Source organism: Balaenoptera musculus, chromosome 15 (genome assembly GCF_009873245.2).
Source record: "Balaenoptera musculus isolate JJ_BM4_2016_0621 chromosome 15, mBalMus1.pri.v3, whole genome shotgun sequence".
NCBI classification, from domain to species: domain Eukaryota; kingdom Metazoa; phylum Chordata; class Mammalia; order Artiodactyla; family Balaenopteridae; genus Balaenoptera; species Balaenoptera musculus.
In genome coordinates, this window is record NC_045799.1 from 22297666 (window position 1) to 22318308 (window position 20643).

The 20643-nt window shown below is 56.4% G+C and overlaps 1 protein-coding gene across 5 annotated transcripts in view; it reads right to left on the minus strand.

Annotated features, from left to right (window-relative positions):
* SRC (SRC proto-oncogene, non-receptor tyrosine kinase) overlaps nucleotides 1–15988 on the minus strand; it is a 55070-nt gene extending 39082 nt beyond the window's left edge. For all 5 annotated transcript variants that reach the window (XM_036825718.1, XM_036825721.1, XM_036825720.1 and 2 more), the window contains exon 1: nucleotides 15659–15988. The gene's annotated coding sequence lies outside the window, so the exon portion shown is untranslated. The remainder of the gene's footprint in view (nucleotides 1–15658) is intronic.
* Between the last annotated feature and the right edge of the window lie 4655 nt (nucleotides 15989–20643).

A 20643-nucleotide genomic window follows, 5' to 3' on the forward strand; every position in this document is an offset into this window, starting at 1 on the left:
CACTGTGATAGCCTGGGTTCAATCCCTGGTCGGGGAACTGTGACCCGAAAGCTGTGCGGTGCAGCCAAAAAACAAAAAAAAGAGTTGTACTGTCTGGGTTCAAAACCCAGCTCTGACCCTTCCTAGCTGTGTGACCTTGGAAAAGTTACTCTACCTCTCTGTGCCTCCATTTCCTCACTTATAAAATAGGGATAAAAATAATAATTACCTCCAAGGATTGTTGTGAGGATTAAACGAAGTCACATTTGTAAAGGGCTGAGAACAGAGCCCAGACCCTAGCAAATGTGCCGTAAGTATTTGCCATTAACCAATAAGAGTAGCGGCTGATACCTGTTGAGCACCTACTGTATGCCAGGCCCGGTGCTCAGTATTTTACCTGGATTATCTCACAACAGCCTGGGAGGAGGGGCCGTTATGAACCTCGCTTTAAAACGGCAAAGACAGGGAGGCCCAGAGGCATCAGCTTCATCTCAAAATATATCTGGGGAAGAAGGGGATTTTGCTGATATTAAGGAACTATTGTGCATTTCTTTCAGGTAGATTATGGTTTTGTGGCTACTTTCTTAACATGAGTCTTATCTTTTAGAGATACATACTGAAAGATTTACACGTGAAGGAAGACATGCGTGCGGGATTTGCTTTAAAATGACACAGGAAGGGGGTGGGATGGAACAGGTGTGGAGGGGACAGGCCAGGCCATGGGTGGTGCTTGGGGCTCAGTGACAGGTTCATGGGGTTTGTTATACTAATATGCTTCTATAACAAAGAGTTTTAAAAGGAAGATGAAATAAAATAATGCAAAACAACGTTTGACCCTCTGCCGCCCCACCAACTGCCCCAGCCTGGGCCAACCACTGTCACCCCTTCCCCTCGCTGGACCAATGCAGTCGTCCCTCTGGTCCACCTGTCTCCACCCTCAGCCCCCAGTCTGCTTTCCACACAGCAGCCAGATGCTCTCAGAAAGCCTCCTGCGGGCCCCGCCTCACTGGGAGGTAAGAGCCAACATCGGAAGGGTCCAGAAGCCCTCCCTGGACACCTCTGCATCTTTCGGCCCTTTCCTCCTGTCATTCTCCCCGCGCTTGCTCTGTTCCCCTGGCCTCCTTGCTGTTCCTCCAACACTCCAGGCTGCCACTACCTTCCGATCTTTGCACTGGCTGTGCCCTCTACCTGGGTTCTCTTGCCCCAGGGAGCTACATGGCTCCTCCCCTCCCCTCCTGGGAGGTGAGCTTCTGGGAGAGGCCTCCCTCCCACCCCCAAACCCCCCCCACCCCCAGGCCCGCCATCCTATCTAATCACAGCCATTCTGTACAACCCAGCCAGTCTTCCCAGCTTTACATTTGACCCATGACACTTACCACGTTCTAACAGACCACGTGCATATTTTCCTTATTTGTTGTGTTTTTGTCTCCCCCACTAGAATGTCAGCTCTGTGAGAGCACAGATTTTTGTTTGGTTGGTTCTTTGCTGTATCTCCAGCCTCTAGAACATTGTCTGGCACACAGTAGTGTTCAGTAAATATTTGTGGGAGGGAGGGGTAGATGGAGGGAGGGATGAAGGGAGGGATGGAGGGATGGAAGGAGAGAGGGAGGGAGAAAAGGATGGTGGGATGGATAGAGGGAGGGAGGGAGGAGTAGAGGGAGGGATGAAAGGAGGGAGGGAGGGATGAATGGGTCCTACCCAGGGCCCCAGGAGATAAAGAGATACAGGCCTCAGCCCCAGGTCTGCCCAGCCCCACAGCCTATGCCCCGACCACTGCACTCTCCTGCCACTGCCTGACATGTCCCCGTGACAGAGCCTCTGACCACCCTGGTTATATGGGACACTGTGCAAGTCTGAGAGAGCTGTAGACCCCGAGCCTCACCCGGCACGGCCTCAGGCACGGCATGGGTACCGGGAATGCCTGCTGCATGAGCCAGGAGTGAGTGAAGCGTGAGCCAGGGGCCGTCCGTGGGCCAGGGCATCCAGAACGTGTCTGGTCCCGTGTTCCCGGTGCGAACACACTCAGGGCTGGCAGGCCTCAAACCGGCTCTGCCAGTGCGGCCAGGGCGGGGCAGGCGCTGCAGGCTCAGGCTGGCACAGCGGGCAGATGGAGGGGTGCTGCCGGAGCCGGAACCCGCAGGTCAGGGAGGGAGAAAGCTAAGCAAGCGGACGGTGCTGCTCCCACTAATCCCAGCCCCGTGGAGACGGAACTGTTCCAGCCCAAGCAGCTCTTGGGTTTCTTCCTGGGCAGTAAGCGGATCCCTTTCCAGACCCCAGGCCCTGACCTGCTCTGTGAAGGGCAGGATCCCTTCCCGCTAGGACCCGTCCACAGCCTAGAAGCCCAAGACAGAAGGGCAAGGCCGGGAAGTGGTCGGCGCCAGAGCAGGACAAGGCAGCAGGGAACCTGGTGTAAAGCCTGGCTCTGCCCCACGGTGCTGCACAGCCCTGAGCCAATCGTGGCCCTTTCAGGACCGTTTCCCCAGGTGGAAAGCAGTGCTGGGCATGGATTCCAGGGACCCTCCATCCCAAGGTGCCGATTTATCTAGAAGAGGCCACCTCGGCGACTCCAGCCCTGCCCCCAAAGCCCACCTCTGGGGATAGACATGGCCAGAGCCCAGACTCACACATGTCCTTACTCCCCACAGAAACAACAATAATAAAAACACCTGCTGAGGGCTTCCCTGGTGGCGCAGTGGTTGAGAATCCGCCTGCCAATACAGGGGACACGGGTTCGAGCCCTGGTCTGGGAAGATCCCACATGCCGCAGAGCAACTAAGCCCGTGCACCACAACTTCTGAGCCTGTGCTCTAGAGCCCGTGAGCCACAACTACTGAGCCTGCGTGCTGCAACTACTGAAGCCCGAGCACCTAGAGCCCGTGCTCCGCAGCAAGAGAAGCCACCGCAATGAGAAGCCCACACACTGCAACGAAGAGTAGCCCCCGCTCTCCACAACTAGAGAAAGCCCGCGCGCAGCAATGAAGACCCAACACAGCCAAAAATAAATAAAATAAATAAATTTAAAAAAAAAATACGTGCTGATCACTGAACACTTAACTCTATGCCTGGCATCCAGCTTTACATGCACTGTTTCATCCGGTCCTCCCAACAACACTGTGAGGTAGGAACTGTTACTGTGCCCATTTCCCAGCAGAGGAAACTGAGGCCTAGTTGAGGCAAGTTGGAGTTCAGGCCCCCCACCCCACCACTGGGCAGCCTCTATCTCCCCAAGACAGTTCAGGGTAGGAAAGAAATCTCAGGTACCCCCTGAAATGGCAGGGTCCATATTCCCCAAATCCATTGATCCTCCTGAGTCCTTAGAGGCCAAGCCCCAACCCTGCCCCCACTGTGTAACCCAGGCCATGGGTGTACGACTCAGAGCCTCAGTTCTCTCATCTGTAAAATGGGTAGGATCCTGCCAGGTTTGCCTAAGGGATACCGCTGTTTAAAGCCGCAGGAACTGGAAGACTCAGTCCAACCCTCAGGAAAAGGTGGAGAAGCTGCTGGGCCTACATGCCTCCAGATGGATTAGGGGGAGGGGGAGTGAACATGAACCAGAAGCCCAGTGGTCTGTGGCAGAGACTCAGCCCCTCATCACCAGCAGCCCAAGAGAGGAAGGATGATTCTTCCTGTGCCCCATGCAATCCAGTTCCAAGCCCTGTCAGTCTCACCTCCAAACACATCCTGAATCCACCTCCTTCCCTCCCACCACGGTCACCCCCTCATCCAGCCCTCCAGGCTGGCCAATTGTAGGCAGAGAGCCTTTCTGAAATGTCCATCTGAACCCATCACTCCTGCTTAACACCCCTCACAGCCCACACTCCAAGACAAAAGACGAAGTCCTCACGGGGGGCCTCCAAGGTCCTACAGTGGACACTACCAGCCCCACCCCCTTCACTCCTGCTCCACCCACACTGGCCACTTCCCCTTTCCCTGAGAACCCAATACACATCTGCCTCAGAGCCTTTGCACTTGCTGTTCCCTCCACCCAGAGCATACTTCCTCCAGACAAATGCCTGCCTGACTCCCTCACTTCCTTCAGGTGCTTTACTCAAATGTCTCCTGCTCAGAGAGGCCTTTCCTGACCACCGTTTTAAATAGCAACACGCCCAGCCAATTCTGCTCTCTTTGAGTCTCATTTCAAAAGCTACCTCCTCACAGGAGGCCTCTCTGACCTCCCCCAGCCCAAGTGAGAACCTTCAACTTCTCCTTCCCAGCATGGACCATGGCTCTGATAACATAACATACTGTATGACTACATGTCTGATGAGGACAGGGGCCACTTCTGTCTCACTCACAGCTGAATACTCTGCAGTGGGCATAATATTCAAAATAGTTAACAGCTGGGATGCTTGGGCACCATCTGGTCAGAATAGACACTGGCCCAAAGTACAGGGCCTAGCATGGAGTGGGTCCTTGGTAATTACTGAATGAATGAACAAATGAACAAAAGGATGAATGGAGGAATGGATGGATGGATGATAGATGGATAGATGGATGGATGGATAAGTGAACAGGGCACACACAGTGGGCCTGGGACTTACCAGGGATGCCCGGGGCTCTGAAAAGGTGGCCTGGAGAAGGGAAGGGTGCATCCAAGCTCACCAGCCAGGCTCTGCAGCTGCAGCCTCTCCTCCTGCACAACCCCACTTTCATTTCCCATCCTCTCGGTCTGAGGAAGCTCCTTCCCCCAGGGGAACTGGGTGAGAAGGCGGGGCAGATGGCCCCCTGGTCCCAAAGAGGGGGGGCTCCCAGACTCCATCTGTCCCACTACAAAGGAGCTTTGTCCTCGGTGCTGAGAGCCCGAGGCAGACCGGAAACTGCCCCTCAGCCTCCCAACAGGTCCTGGCACCCCGGGTCAGCTGGGCCAACAGCTCCAAAGCCAGATCCCAGGGACTGACACAGTATTGGGCACAGCCTTCTAAAATCTCATTAATCCTCCCTAGGAGCCCTAGGAGGGAGGTTCTAGGACGACCCGAATTTTTACAGATATAGAAACTGAGGCAAAGTTATTTGGCCAGCAAAGAGCAAAGCTGGGATTCAAACCCAGGCCCACCTGGCACCAGAGTCTTCAGCCACAGCTCTCAACTCACCAAGTCTGGAGTATAGATCCTCTGGATTCAGCAGGGTGGAGGGGCCTTTTGGAGGTTCAAGTGGGCAACCATGCCTGACACTTCACGCTACCAGGAGACTACCACCCTGGCGAAGTTTGCCCAACAAGGGAAGGAGGTCGGGCCCTGAACCCCGGAGCCCTCGCCCCACGCCCAGCCGGTGCACCAGGTGCCTTTGGAGTCTGCCGGCCCCAACACGTCTCCACCACTTCCTGCCAGGCAGGCGTCCACAGGGAAAGGCTGTGCGGGCAGGCAGACCAGGGGGCAGACATCCCCCGCCCCTCACCTGCCGCTCCCCTGTCGGTCCCAGACCTGCCACCTGCCTGGCCGCCACCCACCTTCTCTCCAGGCCCATCTGCCCTCAGGGCAGTCACCAGAGCCACTTCACCAAAGCCACACTGCTGACGGGGCACCTACCCTCAGCTGGGCACTACCCACAGCACCAGACAAATCAGTTCTGCACCCCCCCTCCTCTGTGCCTCTCCTCGCTGCCCAAGGGCAGTGTGTAGTCTCCCCAGGCAGGTACTCCCAGCCCTCCATTGATTGGCACCAGCCACCTCTCAGGGCCAAACTCTACCGCTCCTCTGAGCTCCAATAAGAGCAACTATTCACATTGCATCTTCAGGCCTTTCTGAAGCTCCACCGGCTCCCAGAGAACCATTCCATTCTTCCAGGTATGTCATATGTACCGCTTCCTCCAGGAAGTCTTCCCTGACCCACTCCCTCCAAGACCCCAGACCAGCCCCTACCTTCTGTCCCAGGTAGGGGCTCTTGATCCTTATCTTGAACCCCAGCCTCTGTGGGCTACCTTCACTTGGCAACAGTAACTGAGCACCTGAGCCCAGCCTGATCCTTCTCTCTGTCCTCTCTTTACACCTTCAGCAGGAGGCCTGCCCTGCTCCCAGCAGCCCCAGGCCAAAGCCTTGCCTGATCAACTGAGTCATCGTCTAAATACCTTGTACTTGACCTGCCGCTCCCCACCTCCCCAAGCTACGGGGACACACGTCAGGCTCTTTCCCACCTCCAGATCTTTGCTCATGCTGTCTCTTCTTCCTGGTAGGCCCTCATCCTTCTTTTCCTCTCATGAGCTCCTGCTCACCCTTTAAGCTTCAGGCCAGGTATCACTTCCTCTGCAAAGCCCTTCTGGCATCACAATAGCTGCCCCAGTTTATATGGCGCCTACCTCATGGTAGGGCAATGATCAGGGTCTGTGTCTGGCTCCCCCAGGTTGTAGGCTACTCCCAGAGTGAATCTTTGGGGTCCCCGGCACCCAGCACAAGGCCCAGACCTCACCAGCAGGTAATCAAAAGTCCAGCTGCCAACTCCCTGCCTGGAGAGCCCAGGGGCAGAAGCCAGGAGCAGCTCCCAAAGGCAGTACTGAGTCCGATTTTGCCCACACTGCCCACAGATCTAAGGTAGGGGCGGAGTGGGGGAGAGGGCTTTCCACCAACGGCCAACTGGTAACCAAACCCACGTCGTTTCTGAAACTAGGGCACAGGAGAGAAACGGGAACAGCAGAATTGTCCCCAAATAGAACTGTGGCTCATCTGGTTCCAGGGCCTCCGGGAACACCTGGCAGGGGTGGGGGTGGGGAGGGCAGGTGTCTGCTCCCGAGGCTGAGAAAGGAAATCTAAAGTTTGGAGGGTGGGGAGGTCGACACCACCCCAGTCGGCACTGACACCCTGCCCACCTCCCTCAGGGCTGGTCCAAATCCTGGAAGGTGGGGGGTCCTCTCCCACTTTCCCCCACCCACCCATGGGGTGCTCCCTAAACCATCCCACCTCCCAGCCTTTGCTCAGCCGGGTCCTCTGCCTGGAATGCTGCTCCCCTTGCTGCTAGTCAGAACCCTGCCAATCCTTGCGACCGTAGCCACGGACTGGGCACTTTCTATAAGCCCGACATGGGCAGGCATGTGGGGGGAATGAGCTTATCACATCTTCCCAACAGTCCTGTGAGGAAAAGACTCCTGCCCCCATCTCACAGATAAGGAAACTGAGGCTCAAAAAGAGAAGCCATTTGCCCAGGGCACAGAGCAGAGGAGGCAGGTGACCAGGTGATGTGGTGGGACCTGGGTGGTGGCAGCCAGAGGGCACCCAGAAGGCCTGGCAGGGCCCGGTTCAGCTTCCTAGGCAGGCCCAGCCTTGGGGACTTGGCATAACTCAGGGCCAGAGAACACAGGGCACAGCCCCACAGGGCACAGGAGACAGAAAAAGAGCCCCTACATCCTTCTGACCCCCACCCTAGGGTGGCTGAGGACTGAAGAGCCACATTGGTACAATGTGATGTAACTATCTCCCCCCAAATATGCACAGACCCACTGCACAGATGAGAAAACTGAGTCCTGGAAGGGAACAGTTTCCCCATCTGGAAAGTGAGATGTGCCACAGGAACCTTCTGGCTGTGACATCCCCCTGTGGCCTGGTGGATGCTATTTCCTTTCTCTGGGTCTCAGTTTTCCTATCTGGAGAATGGGGCTGTGATTCCCTTCCTCCCCAGGTTGAAACAAATTATAAAACAGCTAACATTTATTGAGCGTTTACTACGTGCTGGCATTGCTCAGAGCATCACACATAGTGCCACACTCGATCCTTAGAACAAGTCTGTGATGTGGATACTGCCATCAGGCCTGTTTTTCAAATGGGGAAACTGAGGCAGAGAGAGGTGAGCTGACTCACCAAAGTCACACAGATAATATGGAGGTAGAGGAGAAACCCGTGGGGCTAGGGGCGGGGTGGCTTCCCAGAGGAGGCTCCTGGCCTTCACGCTGCCCAGAGAGGAGCGGTGGGGAGGGGCTGGAGGAGGGGTCAGGGGTCAGGCAGGAGGCAGAGTGGGGCTCAGCCCAGAGGAGGCAGGGCAGGCCTGCGGTGCTGAGGAGGCCCTGGGTCCAAATCCATGCACTGGGTGGCTTGGGCAAGCCTTTTTGCTCCTCTGAGCCTCAGTTTCCTCTTTGGTAAAATGGGGCCAGAACTGCTGCCTCACAGGGATGCTGTGGGGACCAGACACAGCCATTCGCCTGGCACTGGGCAAGGGCTCAACTATGTGCTCAAGGAACGGGTGACAATGGAAGGAATCCTCAGGGCTGGGCCACTGGGCTCACTGTTCCTTTAGGACCCGGGTGGTATCTGACTCTCCACTCCAAAGGGGTGGGAAGTGGGGCACAACCTGCCTCTTCTCTAATTCCTAGACGGAACCCTCCCAGCTCTGCCAGCTTTCCAGGCTGTGTGACCTCAGACAAATCACTTCACCTCTCTGAACTTCCGGATCTTCCTTTTGATAATAAGTCGAGGCTTCCACAGGGCTCTGAAAGAGGAGGTCCTCACTGGAAGGACTAAGGGCTTATGCGAGGAGGGTGGTTCAGTTCCACCTGCCCAAGCAGAGAGAGTAGTGTCTGGCATGACCCTGCCTTGAGGCCTCAGTTTCTTCATCTGCCAAATGAAGGTTTTTGTTTTTTGTTTTTTTTTGCCATGCTGCGTGGCTTACGGGATCTTAGTTCCCCGACCAGGGATCGAACCCGCACCCCCTACAATGGAAGCGCAGAGTCCTAACCACTGGACCGCCAGGGAATTCCCCAAATTAAGATTTTTATGATGGTCTGTCTCCCTCCCAGCTGGGGATGGCCAGAGGTGATTGAGGAAAGTGCTTTGTAAACTGTAAAGTGCGGCACCCTTGGGAGTGATGACTATCACCGTACTCCCTTAGAGGCAAAAAGAATCCTATGACTTGCCATCTAAGGCAGAATGTGCTAGAGCCATGAGGGAGGGCAGAGAATGGGCAAGGCAGGTGCAGAGGAGGGGAGCGTGGAAAGTATGGACTTGGGTTGGGGCAGAGAGGATGGTCAGCAAAGGCTTTCTGGAGGCAGAGGCATCTTAGCCATGCTGGGTGTGGAGAGGGAGGGCACACCAGGCAGCAGGACCCACAGGGTAAAGCATGGACGCTGGAAACCCAGGGCCAGCAGGAAGGCAGCTGATGGTTCAGAAAGGCTAACGGGACACCTGAGTGAAAGGGAAGTGTGGGAGGTGACAGGGTGAAGCAGGGGGAAGAGCTCGGCCCAGACCACCAGCATCTCCAGGGGCCCGTGCTGGGGACCTTCCCCAAAACACAAGAGCAGTAACAGCCCCTGCCTCCAGGCCACATGGGCAAAGACGCAAAGCACCCAGGGCTCAAACGGCAGCCACCTTCAGAGAGATGGACCCATTCAGTGAGGGGGCCTTGAATGCCAGGGCTCAGGGCACTGGGAGGCCTTGACCAGCCACAGGAGGGCAAGGGCTGAGGCGGGAGGTGGGCTCAGGGAGGCTGGCTGGAGCTGGTGGCTTCCAGTAGGTCCAGCCACCAAACTTGTCTGTCTCTAGTTAACCTCCCCCCCCAAGCCCCACCCCATAGGACTAGCCTGGACACAGGCGTCCAGTCTCAGCCCTAGTGTTCCTGGATCAGTTGACCGGCAGAGACCCAGAATTCCCGCCTCGTCAGGGAATTACCTTCATAATCACAGACACTCAGAAATCGTAAACACTTACTGCGCGGGGGCCCTGCGCCGGAGCAGACACGAATTCGCTCACCTGACCCTCACGCCACCTTGTCAAAGCTGTACTGGCATTGTCATCCCCACTTCAGAGGTGGGGAGACTCAGGCTCAGAGCACCCATTTTCCCGCAATCACACATAGCAAACAAGTGGCAGAGCCAGGACTCGAACCAGAACCAATTCGCTCCAAAGGTCTGGCTACTTCCACCCCGTTCAGTCCATGAGCATCCGTGGAGCACCCATTATGTGCCAGTCCTGGAAGCTGGGGGACCCCTGCAAGAGCCCAGTCCTCCAGATCTGAGTGGAGATCCACCAGCCAGAGGTGGAAGCCCAGAAAGTCAGGATCACCTGCCCGCCCAGCAACACATCCACCCTCCACCCAGGGAAAGAGCTCAGCCAAGCTGAGCGCACACTCACTGGGACTCAGATGCCTCACATCAGCCAGAGGCCAGAAGTCTGGGCTCACATCTCACTCCGCTGGGTGACTGTGGCCCCAGCCCTTGGCCTCTCTGAGCCTCATTTCCCTCTTCTGTGTAATAGAAACAAAAATTCCACCCACCCCAGGGATGGGACAAAGAATGGAATACGTCACCTTGCTATGACCTGGCCGGAGAGGGCACAACGTGAGGACATCGTCATCAGACAGAGTAAAAGTCAAGGTCACAAATTTGGATAAAGCAGCGGGAGAAAAGATAATCAGACCTTGACAGGGAGGCTGAGCTTCCCGACACCACCCTAACCCCAACTTCCATCCCCCAGCCGGGAGTCACAGCCCAGCAGGTCTGAGGACTCCAAGGACCCATCCCCACAGTCTCTCAACAGCCCCCCACAGCCCCGCTGACATCGCCAGGCTCACACGGCATCAAAGAGGACCCAGCCGGGCCAGCCCCTGGAGAACCCTGGCTAGGATCCCTAACGCAGAGCCTCAGGAGGGAAGATCCCATGCCGGACAGATGAAGAAACTGAGGACCAGAGCAGGAAAGGACTTGGGCAAGATCACCTGGCTTCTTCTCCTCTCTTGCTTTTCATTTTATTCTGGAACTTCTCTGGGTAGTTTCAAGAGGAGGGGAGGTACTGGGGTTCAGGTTGGAGGAGAAGTCACTTGCTCAAGGTCCCACAGAAAGGGGTGGGGAAATCAGGGTTCTGGCTTCCACCTCTGGGATCTTCCCCAATCATCTACTCCTTGACTCAGCGCCCCACCCCTTGCATTGTATTGTGGGAAGGAACAGGCTGGTTGGGTGGGGAGAGCCCTGGATGAAAAGATAGGAGATGTGCATTTTTCTCCCTGCTTGGACAATATGTCCTGGGTCTTTCTGGCCTCAATTCCCCCATCTGTGAAAAGAGAAGGTCAGAATAGATCAGGAATGACAAACTCATGGCATACATACAGTGATGCCTAATCCTCTGCCTGGGGCAGACATTACTAATCTATCACAGCACTCTTTCCCATGAAGCCAAGACTGGATCTTAGAAGGTTTCTCAACACAGTAATCTAGGTCTGGGTTAGGCCTAACCCTAACCCTAACCCTAACCCTGGGCCATCCCTAGACTGGGTAATATCTGAGTCCCCGCAAGGGAGGGGAAGGGGAAAAGAAAGACATAACATTTACTGGGCGTCCAATAGTTTCAAGCTGCTGGGAGACATTCTCTGATTTAATCCTCACAAGGGAGGTGTGCAGAAGCTGAGGTTCAGAGAGGCTGAGTGATTTGCCTTTGGACAGACAGCTGGGAACAGGGCCTTGAACACAGGGGAGGTACCTACTGGGTCACCCACCCCAGGAACAGTGATGCAGGGCCAGCTACCAGGTGAGAGCCTAAGGTACAGCTTCACCCCATCCTCCTTTTGGCCATACTAAGTGCAACCTCCATGCCCATTTTACAGCTTCAGAAACTGAGTCACAGGAAGGGGGTGTCAGTTGCCAGAAAACAATGGACTCGAGCAGGTGTCTGGCTGTCCCCCACCCCTATCTATTGAGCTAATGTGTGCTAAACGCCTTACTTCAGTCCCCTTGGGACATCCTGGGAGCCATGACTCATACTATCCCACTTCATAGATGAGGAAACTGAGATGCCCCCAAAGGAAGGGGCCCCCACCCCTCTAGGGACTCGAGTGGAAACCAGAGTGGTTTACCATGGAGATAAGGTGGTAGGAGCAATGGAGGGGAAGTAAAGGGCTGGGGGAACCCAAAGGGAGATAGAGGCTTGGGGGCCACACAACTCAGGCAGGAAATGAGGCTCTGGGCAAAAAGCCCAGGGCAGGGGGGTGGAGGCCTTTGAAGGGGCTGTAAGGCCTGCAGAGACACGGGAGGCCCAGACCTGGACTAGGAGCCCAGAGCCCCACAGCCTAGGTGCGGCCCTGTCACTTGGCAACTGGGAGACCCTAACAAGTGTCTTCCCCCTCTGGGTCTTAGTATTTACATGTGGAAAATGGGGCTAATCTCACCAAAGGCAAGCTTTCAAGAAGTTGGGACGGGCTACACCAACAGAACTCTCCCAGCTCAGCCTCCTCACACACAGAGGGCAAGGCAGGACTCAAGTCACCCAATATACGGGTGGCCTTGGCCGCCAGCATCCTTTCCTAGACAAGCACCTTCAGAATCAGTGGGAATCATCCACTCAAAGCCTTCACCGGACAGCTGGGGAGGCCAGACCTATTGGACCAACTGACCCGCCCAGTGTCACACCATACAAGGCAGGTCCCATTTCCTGAGCACCTGCTGGCTCCAGGCACTGGGCATATGGCCCTCCTTTAACCCTCACCTGATAGGAAGATATTTACTGTTCCCATTTTCAAGACAAGGAAGCTAAGTCTCAGAAAGATAGAATGAATGACCCAAAGACACACAGCAGGCAGACACGGTCAGAACTTAAACGCAAGCCTGTCTGAGTCCTGAGCCCTTACCCTACCTTTGTCTCCATCTCCCCAGCCAACCCCTCCCTGCTCCCCACCTCACTCCCAGCCTCCAGCCACCCTGCGTGGCACTGCCCCAACCCCTGGCTCTCACCCTCTCCTGCCTTCCTGCTACCGAACTCCTACTCTACTTTCAAAGCCCAGCCTCAAATGCCTCCTCCTCTTGATATCTGATCTAGGCCCTCACAGAATATCTGGAGTCCAGCCCACAGATCTTTTTCTACCAGGTGTCTTGGTCACCTCTGCACCCCTGGTCTCCAACATGGGGCTGTTAACACCGGGGACACCAATCAGCCCGCTGTGTGAAGATGAAGGCCAAGCTCCTCCTCAAGGCCCATATGGCCCCACATGGCCCCGTCCTGCTGAAAACACCCCCTCATTCACCTCTCACCCACTCCCCTTAATTTTCTACGCTCCAGACTCACAGGCTTTCTCATTGTTTCTCCATAACAGCACACGCTCCCCCACCTCAGGACATTTGCATGTGGAGTTCCCTCTGCCTGGTAAGCCCTACCCCTAGCTCCATGCCTGGCCAACTCCTCCACGCTTCCTTCGAGATTCCTCTGCACCCCACGCCTCTCCCTCTGAGCCCTTATCACATCTGTGATTATATATTAATTTATTTGGCAACCTGTTTGCTACTTGGCTCACCCTCTAGACTTAAATTTCTGGGCAGCCAGGAACCTGTTCACAATTCCCCAGCAAGGACCCACCCAGGCTGACCACTCCCCACAACCCCAGGGGCCCTGGGACGTGTCTGAGCTGAAGGGAAGAACGAGCACTCTGCCCCTTCTTCGCTGAGGGAACCGCTGTTCCCTCCTGTCACCACCTCCTGGAAGCCTCCTGAGGCCTCCTACAGCTCCCAGTGCTAACCCATCACCACACTGCTCAGCCCAAGTTCAAAGCTCCTAGAACATTGTAGGCGCTCAGTACAGGGCCATGGATGCTTGTATCTTGGCAGGTTTGGGGAAACGAGGTTGAGGACCAGGGGATGGGCGGTCTGTCAACAGGCCACTGAGCCATCTCCTCCCTGGCTCCTGGGGCTTGGGGGAGCTAGACAAGCCCCCCTCCCCACCCCACCAACCCCCGGTCACAATCAGGGAAGAAGCCAAAGCAGGAACTAGCTATGAGCTGGGGATACTTCATGCTCTGGGAAGGAGCTAGGGGAGAAGAGGAGAGAGCTGGGGGGCCTTCCTGGGAGAGGTGGGCCTTAAGCTAAGCCTTAAAGAGCAAGAGCAGACCAGCAGCTCTTAGAGGAAAGGGCACTCCCAGCGGGGACACCTTCAGGAGCAAAGGCCCAGGGGCCACACAGGAGGGCCTAGGCAGGCAGTCAGCTGAAAGAGGTGACACACTGTAAATCATTTCCCTGGGTGGAAAGACCACATCACCACATCACCAAAAGGGCCTCGTGGCTTCCACCCAATCACTCACTCATCAGTAGAGTCTTTTCCAACACTGTCTCGTGCCTGGTCCCATACTGGGAAACCCCAGTTCCCCCATCACTGGAAGGGTGCAAGGGCAGCCAGACCAGGGACTCTGAGGTCTAGGCTCTCATTGCAGCTTCAAACTGTGTGGCTTGGTCAAGTCACTTCCCCTCTCTGAGCCTCAGTTTCTTCACCAGCAAAATGGAGACACACAAGAGTCCCTACCTCATAGGAGGTGCTCAGTAGATGTTAGCAGCTATCATTATCATGGGCCCATTTTATACTTAACAAAAATGAGGCCAGAGGGAGTAGTGAGTTGTCTCAGGTCACACAGCTGCTGGGTGGCAAGACTGTGCCGGGGCTGTTTCTTTCTCAAGGGGTTAGGAGGTGGCTTTTGGGGCACCAATCCACCCCACTAGGACCAGCCACCTCACCTCCCACCCATCTTTTTTAGGCAATTCATCCAGTGAAGTGCTCATTTATTGAACACCTACCACATGCTAAGCCCCTCCCTGCAGAAGTGCCTACAGTCTTCCCCTGAGGATCCCCACTGCACACATGTGGACTCAGAGGGGTGGTCCCTTGGCCCAGGTCACCCAGTGAGACGAGAAGCCTAGGTCTTGTCTCCCCAGCCAGGAGGCCAAGATGAGGGTCAGCAACAGGACCAGTCTGGCCCATTCTTGAAATCGTCTGGTCTCAGCTGCACTATGGCTGGGCCTGGACTCACCCCAGGTGACCCAGAGAGCACTGTCCCAATTGGACAGAGTCCCTGAAGCCCGGAAAACTTCACCCAGGGCCACGCAAGGGCTCCGTCCACGCTCAAGTCTGCCTGAAGGCCCCAGAGGCTGAACTGCTACCCCACAGGTGAAACCCTTCTGTCAGCCCATCCTTCCACCAGCCCAGTAAGCCCAGCCAGGCCCACAGCGGGGCCTGATGAGGACCCCTAGCTCAGAGAGGGCAGGCAGTTCTTTGAGGACACACAGCAGGGCAAGTAAGTGGTGGCCCCTGTCGGGACTCAAACCCACCACCAACCCCAGCCCAGACGGACAAATGGACCCAGCCTGGTGGCGAAATCCCAAAACTTTTGCCAACTTCTGAGCAGACAGGCGGCTGGGCCTGTCCAGAGGCGAGGCTGGGGGCTGTGGGCAGCAGGGACCAAGCACAATTTGGCCAGTCCCTTCCAGGCCGGCAGCACCAGGCCCTACCCGAGGCCCCACGAGGACAGGGAGATCCTGGTGCCCCGGCCCGGCACCCCCAACCCGGCGCCCCCAGGCCCACCCTGCCCGCCCCCTCTCCACCTCCCATCCAGGGCTGGGGGCGCCAGGCCGGGCAGCCGCGGCCAGAGGCGGCGCCGACTGGCTCAGATTTCAGATTTGGCCTAGACCTGGCCCGGGGTCTCAGGCCCGGCTCGCTGCTTGCTCTCAGGGGGCCCGTAGAGGGACGGTGAGCCGGAGGGGGTCCCCGCGCGGACTGGACCCCTAAGCCCCCCCACCCAGCCCCCTCCCCCCGCGGCATCACAACAAAAGGCCGCGCCAGACAAGTCCCGGTGCGCCCGCCCTGCGCTCCGGGATCGCTGCTCGGCCCGGGGGTGTGGGGGTTGGAGGGGGGCCCAGGAGCCCCCGCGGCCTGGCGATCCGACGCCAGGGTGGTCCCCGGGCGGGGGCTCCCTCACGCGGGCCGGGACTGGGGGCCGGCGGAGGGCCGGGGGGCGCTCACCTGGGCCGGCGGGCAGGCGGACGCACCGGCAGACAGACGCACCGGAGGACCGACCGCCGGATTGCCAGGGCTTCGGGCACACGGCGGCCTGGCCGCTCCGGCTCCCAGGCCGGAATGGATTCCGGGCCGGGAGAGACAGATCGAGAGAGAAAGGGAGGAGGAGGAGGAGGCGGCGGCGGCCTGGGGAGGGGAAGAGGAGGGAGGGAGCGCGCGATCAGGGAGGAGGGGCCCGGCAAGCCGCCGGGAGGAGGAGGAAGGAGGAAGCGCGCCGGGACAGTTCCCCGCCGGTGACCTGGTAGAGACCCGTGCGCGGCCTCCCCACGCCAAGGGTCCCGGCGGGCCGGGGAATGGGGGGCGGAGGCACCGGGCACAGAAGCCCCGCCCCCACCCCGCCCTGAGAGCGCTCCCTACCCTTGGGGCACCCATCAGCCCTCAAGCCAAAATGCCCTCCCTAACTCCCCCACAGCCCACCCACCCTATTTACCCCAAATCTACCTCTCCCGAAATTATTAGTAATAATCAACAGCAGCACTGATGGAGCGCTCACTTCTTGCCAGGGGCCAGGCTAAGCGGTTCAGGTCAATTTTAGGATCTATTCCTACCAACCAACTGGGCTGGGCGGGCCATCGATTATCCCCATTTTACAGATGAAGAAACTGAGGCACAGAGAAGGGAGTCACCTGACAAGAACCAGGCCTTGGACCCTGGCCTTGACCTGAGTTTCCCAAAGTGGGGACTGAAGCAGGAAGGACGGCGTGGTAAGGAGCAACATTTATCTAAATAGATATGCATTCATTTTAATGTGCATCAGAAAAAAGAAAAGTAACTAAGGCAGCCCATCCGAAGTCAGCAAGTTCCAGATACTCCTGCTTAGGAGGGGGCTGAAGCAGGTATTTAGTGGAAATTACACTTCCAAGTAGATAAAGAGGCTGAGTACATCTGGACACAGGAGGCAGGGAGTGCAGCAGAGAAAGGAGGGGACATTGAGGAAATGCTGGTTTAGCCACAAAACCTCCAGGCACCACTATCTGATCCCTCCCCCCACTCCCACCATCTCCCGACCCAGGCTTCAGGACTGCCCTATTGGGGGTGGGTGCCCCACCCTTGGCTCTTCACATGTCCTCCTGGAATTACTGCACAGGGGAAGGTGAGCCTGAATCCAGCTTTAAATGCCACCATCTGCCTCTACTTTCCTTCTCTGAAAGTTCTTCCATTTCACAGATGGGAAAGTAAGGCCCAGCCGGGCCAAATGGTACCAGCCTGGGCTTCTCCGGAAAGGAGCTGGGAGGGGAACCCTAGAGTATGGGAGGCAAAGACCTCAGGGTACAATATAGTATCCAGGAGACCAGGAATGAGCAAGGCCTTAAGCCAGACTGATCTGAGTTCAAATCTAGACTAGTTGCCTACCCACTGTAACCTGTACAAGTCCATCAACTTCCCCAGCCCAGGTCCCCTCACCTATGATACAGGAGTGAACATGGCCACAGAGGGCTCCTGGGAAAGTTAAAACTGACAAGGGTGAGGGTGACTGAGGTTGTGCTCAACGAAGCGTAGCTCTTATGGTTGGTAAACTGAGGCCAGAGGGGGAAAGGGCTGCTTGAAGCCCCACAGCAAGTCAGCAGCAGAGCCAGCACCAGAAGCCAGCCTGGGCTGGTGAAATGGCTGCACATATTTGCAAGGCTGGCTTAAAGATTAACTGCAGCTTCCCCTAGCTGGAGGAGCAGGTTTCTCAGCCCTCATTCACTCCTCAGACAGGCCTGAAGGCCTTTACTGGAGGCCTGGGCTAGAGGTGGGATGTTCATCCAGTGGTGTGCTGGAGCTGGCTCTTCCGACAGATTGTGTTCATCTCTTCCCAACTCCAAGTTCAATGATGTCATGTTGGTACCTTGACATCAGCCATGGTGGAAGTATTAACACCTTGGAAATCAGCAAACACTACAAATCAAGGCTTTTTTCCTTCCAGAAAGCTAGTTGTTAAATATTTACTGGCATATCACTAGATTCATCCCCAGGAGTTCAACTAAAAGTTCTGAGCTTCTTCTAGAGCTGGGATGACAGAGGGCTTAAAAGCACAGACTTGGGACCCGCAGACCTGGGTTCAAGTCCCATCTCTGCCCCTTTGTGGATATGTGACCTTGAGCAGGCCATTTCTCTGAGCCTTACTATGCCAACCTGCAAAATGGGCTAAAGACAGTGCTCCTCTCAGAAGGCTCACGTGAGGATGAAATGAAGCAATGTACGCCCAGTACGTCTGAGCCTTTTTCATACCCTACCCGCTCTCTTGGAGGAGTGGGGGCAGCTGGGACACATCTTGGCTCTATGAGCACAGATGCAGCCTTCCACCTGGAGCCGCCACTGGCTCGGCTCAGCAGCTGAGGTTCTCAGGAGGTCGTTCAGGAGGATGTGGCCAGCACAGTGGTTTCATGATTGAGCGTTGGAAGAGTTCGTTATTTTCAACCACCCCTCTGGGCCTTCACTCAGGCTGTAAACCCCTACCAGGAATGCTTACCCCACATCTCTAGCTGCCCAGCCCTCCCTGTCCATCAGGGACCTAAGTAAGTGCCACCTCCTCCAGGACATGCTTCCTGACAAACCTCTGATGGAGACACACCCCAAGAAATTCAGGGTGCATCTGTCCCCACCCAGAGGGCAGGGACTATGGCCTGGCCCGTGCCTGGCACAGGGCAGGCACTGCCCAGTTGGCCAGAGAGAGCACTTGGCCTAGGGATCCACATACAAGAGTTCCAACTCTTCCATTCATCGACTCTGTGACCCTACCCTCTCTGAGCCTCAATTACTCATCAGTAAAGTGGGAGCAACGATCCTACCACCTTCCAGGATTATGCAGATGCAAGAGTTGACAGTCTGGCCTGGTGGATCAGTAAGTGACTCTTGGTGCATTATTTTGCTTAAAAGATAGTAAAACAGAAACTCATTGCTTAATACCTGTAAATCATTCATCATCATTAATGGACAGCAAACACTTATTGACCACCGATGGTATACACAGATTGAGCCGGGCCTGGAACGCCAGGAGGGATAATTTCCCAACCCAAAACACCCAGCAGATGACAGATGTTATTGATGTCAACATTGTGGAGACGGTGAGCACCAGCTGTATACAGTTCTCTGTCTCTGGAAACCTCCTCTCCCCTCCTTCCCCCCACCTGGGTCAAAGCCACAACTGAGGGCAGGATGGAGCATGGGGGTTGAGGCCTGGCCCGCCACAACTGGCAGCAAACCTGTGGCGAGAGCTTTCCCATGCCACGGGATCAGGGGCACCGCCTGCGCCTCACCCAAGGCCCTGGTGGCTCTGGCTCCCACCCACCCTGAGCCTAGCTCATCCTTGGAAAGCAACTGGAAAGCTGACCCATCACAGGCACTCGGTGGGAAATTCCAGACCAGCCCTGTCATTCCCCAGATGGTTTGCTGTGAGTTGTCTATTTGAAGAACTGGGCTCAGGGCTACAGGATAAGGTGGAAAAGTGGGCAGGCTCTGGCTTGAGGCTGTGGAAAGGGCTTGGCACCTCTCATGGCACTGCACTTTACAGTTTACACAGAGATGCCCAGTGCCTCAGTGCCTCAGTGCATCAGCCTGATCTGGCCCTTGCCAACTGCTCAGGCTTCGCTTGCGAGCCCTGGTCCCCTTCCCTCCTAGTCAAGCCTGCTTCCCTGCTGTCACTCCATCACAGAAGCTTATTCCGCCCTGAGGCCTCTGCACTGGTCCCCCTGCCTGGAATGCTCTCCACCCAGCAGCCCCTGGCTAAGGCTTACTCTTCCTTCCTCTGGTCAGTCAATATTTACTGAGCATCTACTATGTGCTAGGGTCTGTGCTATATGCTAGGGATACAGCAGTGAACAAACCAGATCTGGTGTCTGCCTTGGAGTTGCTCACAGCCTGGAGGAGCAGGGAAGAGTGACAGTGTGCTAGGCACAAGCATCAGGGGCTGGTGGGGCCCGGAGGAAGGGGTTCTAACTCAGCACGTGTGTTGGCGTAGGGGGGCTGGTGAAAGAAGGAGGTCATCTATGGAGAGTATAGAAGCCGGATGAAGCAGTTACAGGTGAAAATGGGACAAAAGAGAAGGTGTTCTGGGTGGGGGAACAGCATGAGCAAAGACACAGAGGCCAAAAACACTGCTATGTTTGGAACCACGACCAGGAAGTACTAACTGGGCACAACGTGATGGGCGGGCTGGGGTGAGGGAAGGGGGGCGGGAAGGGAGGCTGGGGGGAGCTCTGAAGATCCTTGAATGCCAGGCTTGGCTTCTGTCCTGGAGGCAGTGGGGAGCCATGGAGGGTTGAGAACAGAGAAGGGCCTGGGGAGAGGTGCTGTCACTGAGTTGGGGGCAGATTGAGGGGCAGGGAGGGGCAGTCTGGAGGCCTCTGGGCTGATGGCAACCACAGCTGAGGACCAGCAGAGGTGAAGCCCCCGGCTTACATCGGTGTGTGTGCATGGGCACCTACCTATGATCCAAGGAGCGAGGCCAAACTGGCCCGAAGGCCTAAGACACAGGACACTAGGGAAGCATGCCCAGCCCCATGAGAGTCGAAAGGAGCTGGGAGCAAATGAGCATGTGCTTCCTCAGAGGCCGGCCTCTGGCAGGGGTGCTCAGCCGCCAGCAGGTTCCTCCAGCATCCTTCCACCTCCAGGGAAAGGATGGAGACAGTGGGCACCTGAGCAGGTGGAGCCCAAGTGATGACAAACAAATGACAGTGTTGACCTCTGAGTGCCGCCACACACACTCACCTTCTGGGGCTGTACGGCCAATTTTTTTTTTTTTTTAAAGATTTATTGATTGATCGATTGATTGCTATGTTGGGTCTTCGTTTCTGTGCGAGGGCTTTCTCTAGCTGCGGCAAGTGGGGGCCACTCCTCATCGCGGTGCGCGGGCCTCACCATCGCGGCCTCTCTTGTTGCGGAGCACAGGCTCCAGACGCGCAGGCTCAGCAGTTGTGGTTCACGGGCCCAGTTGCTCCACGGCATGT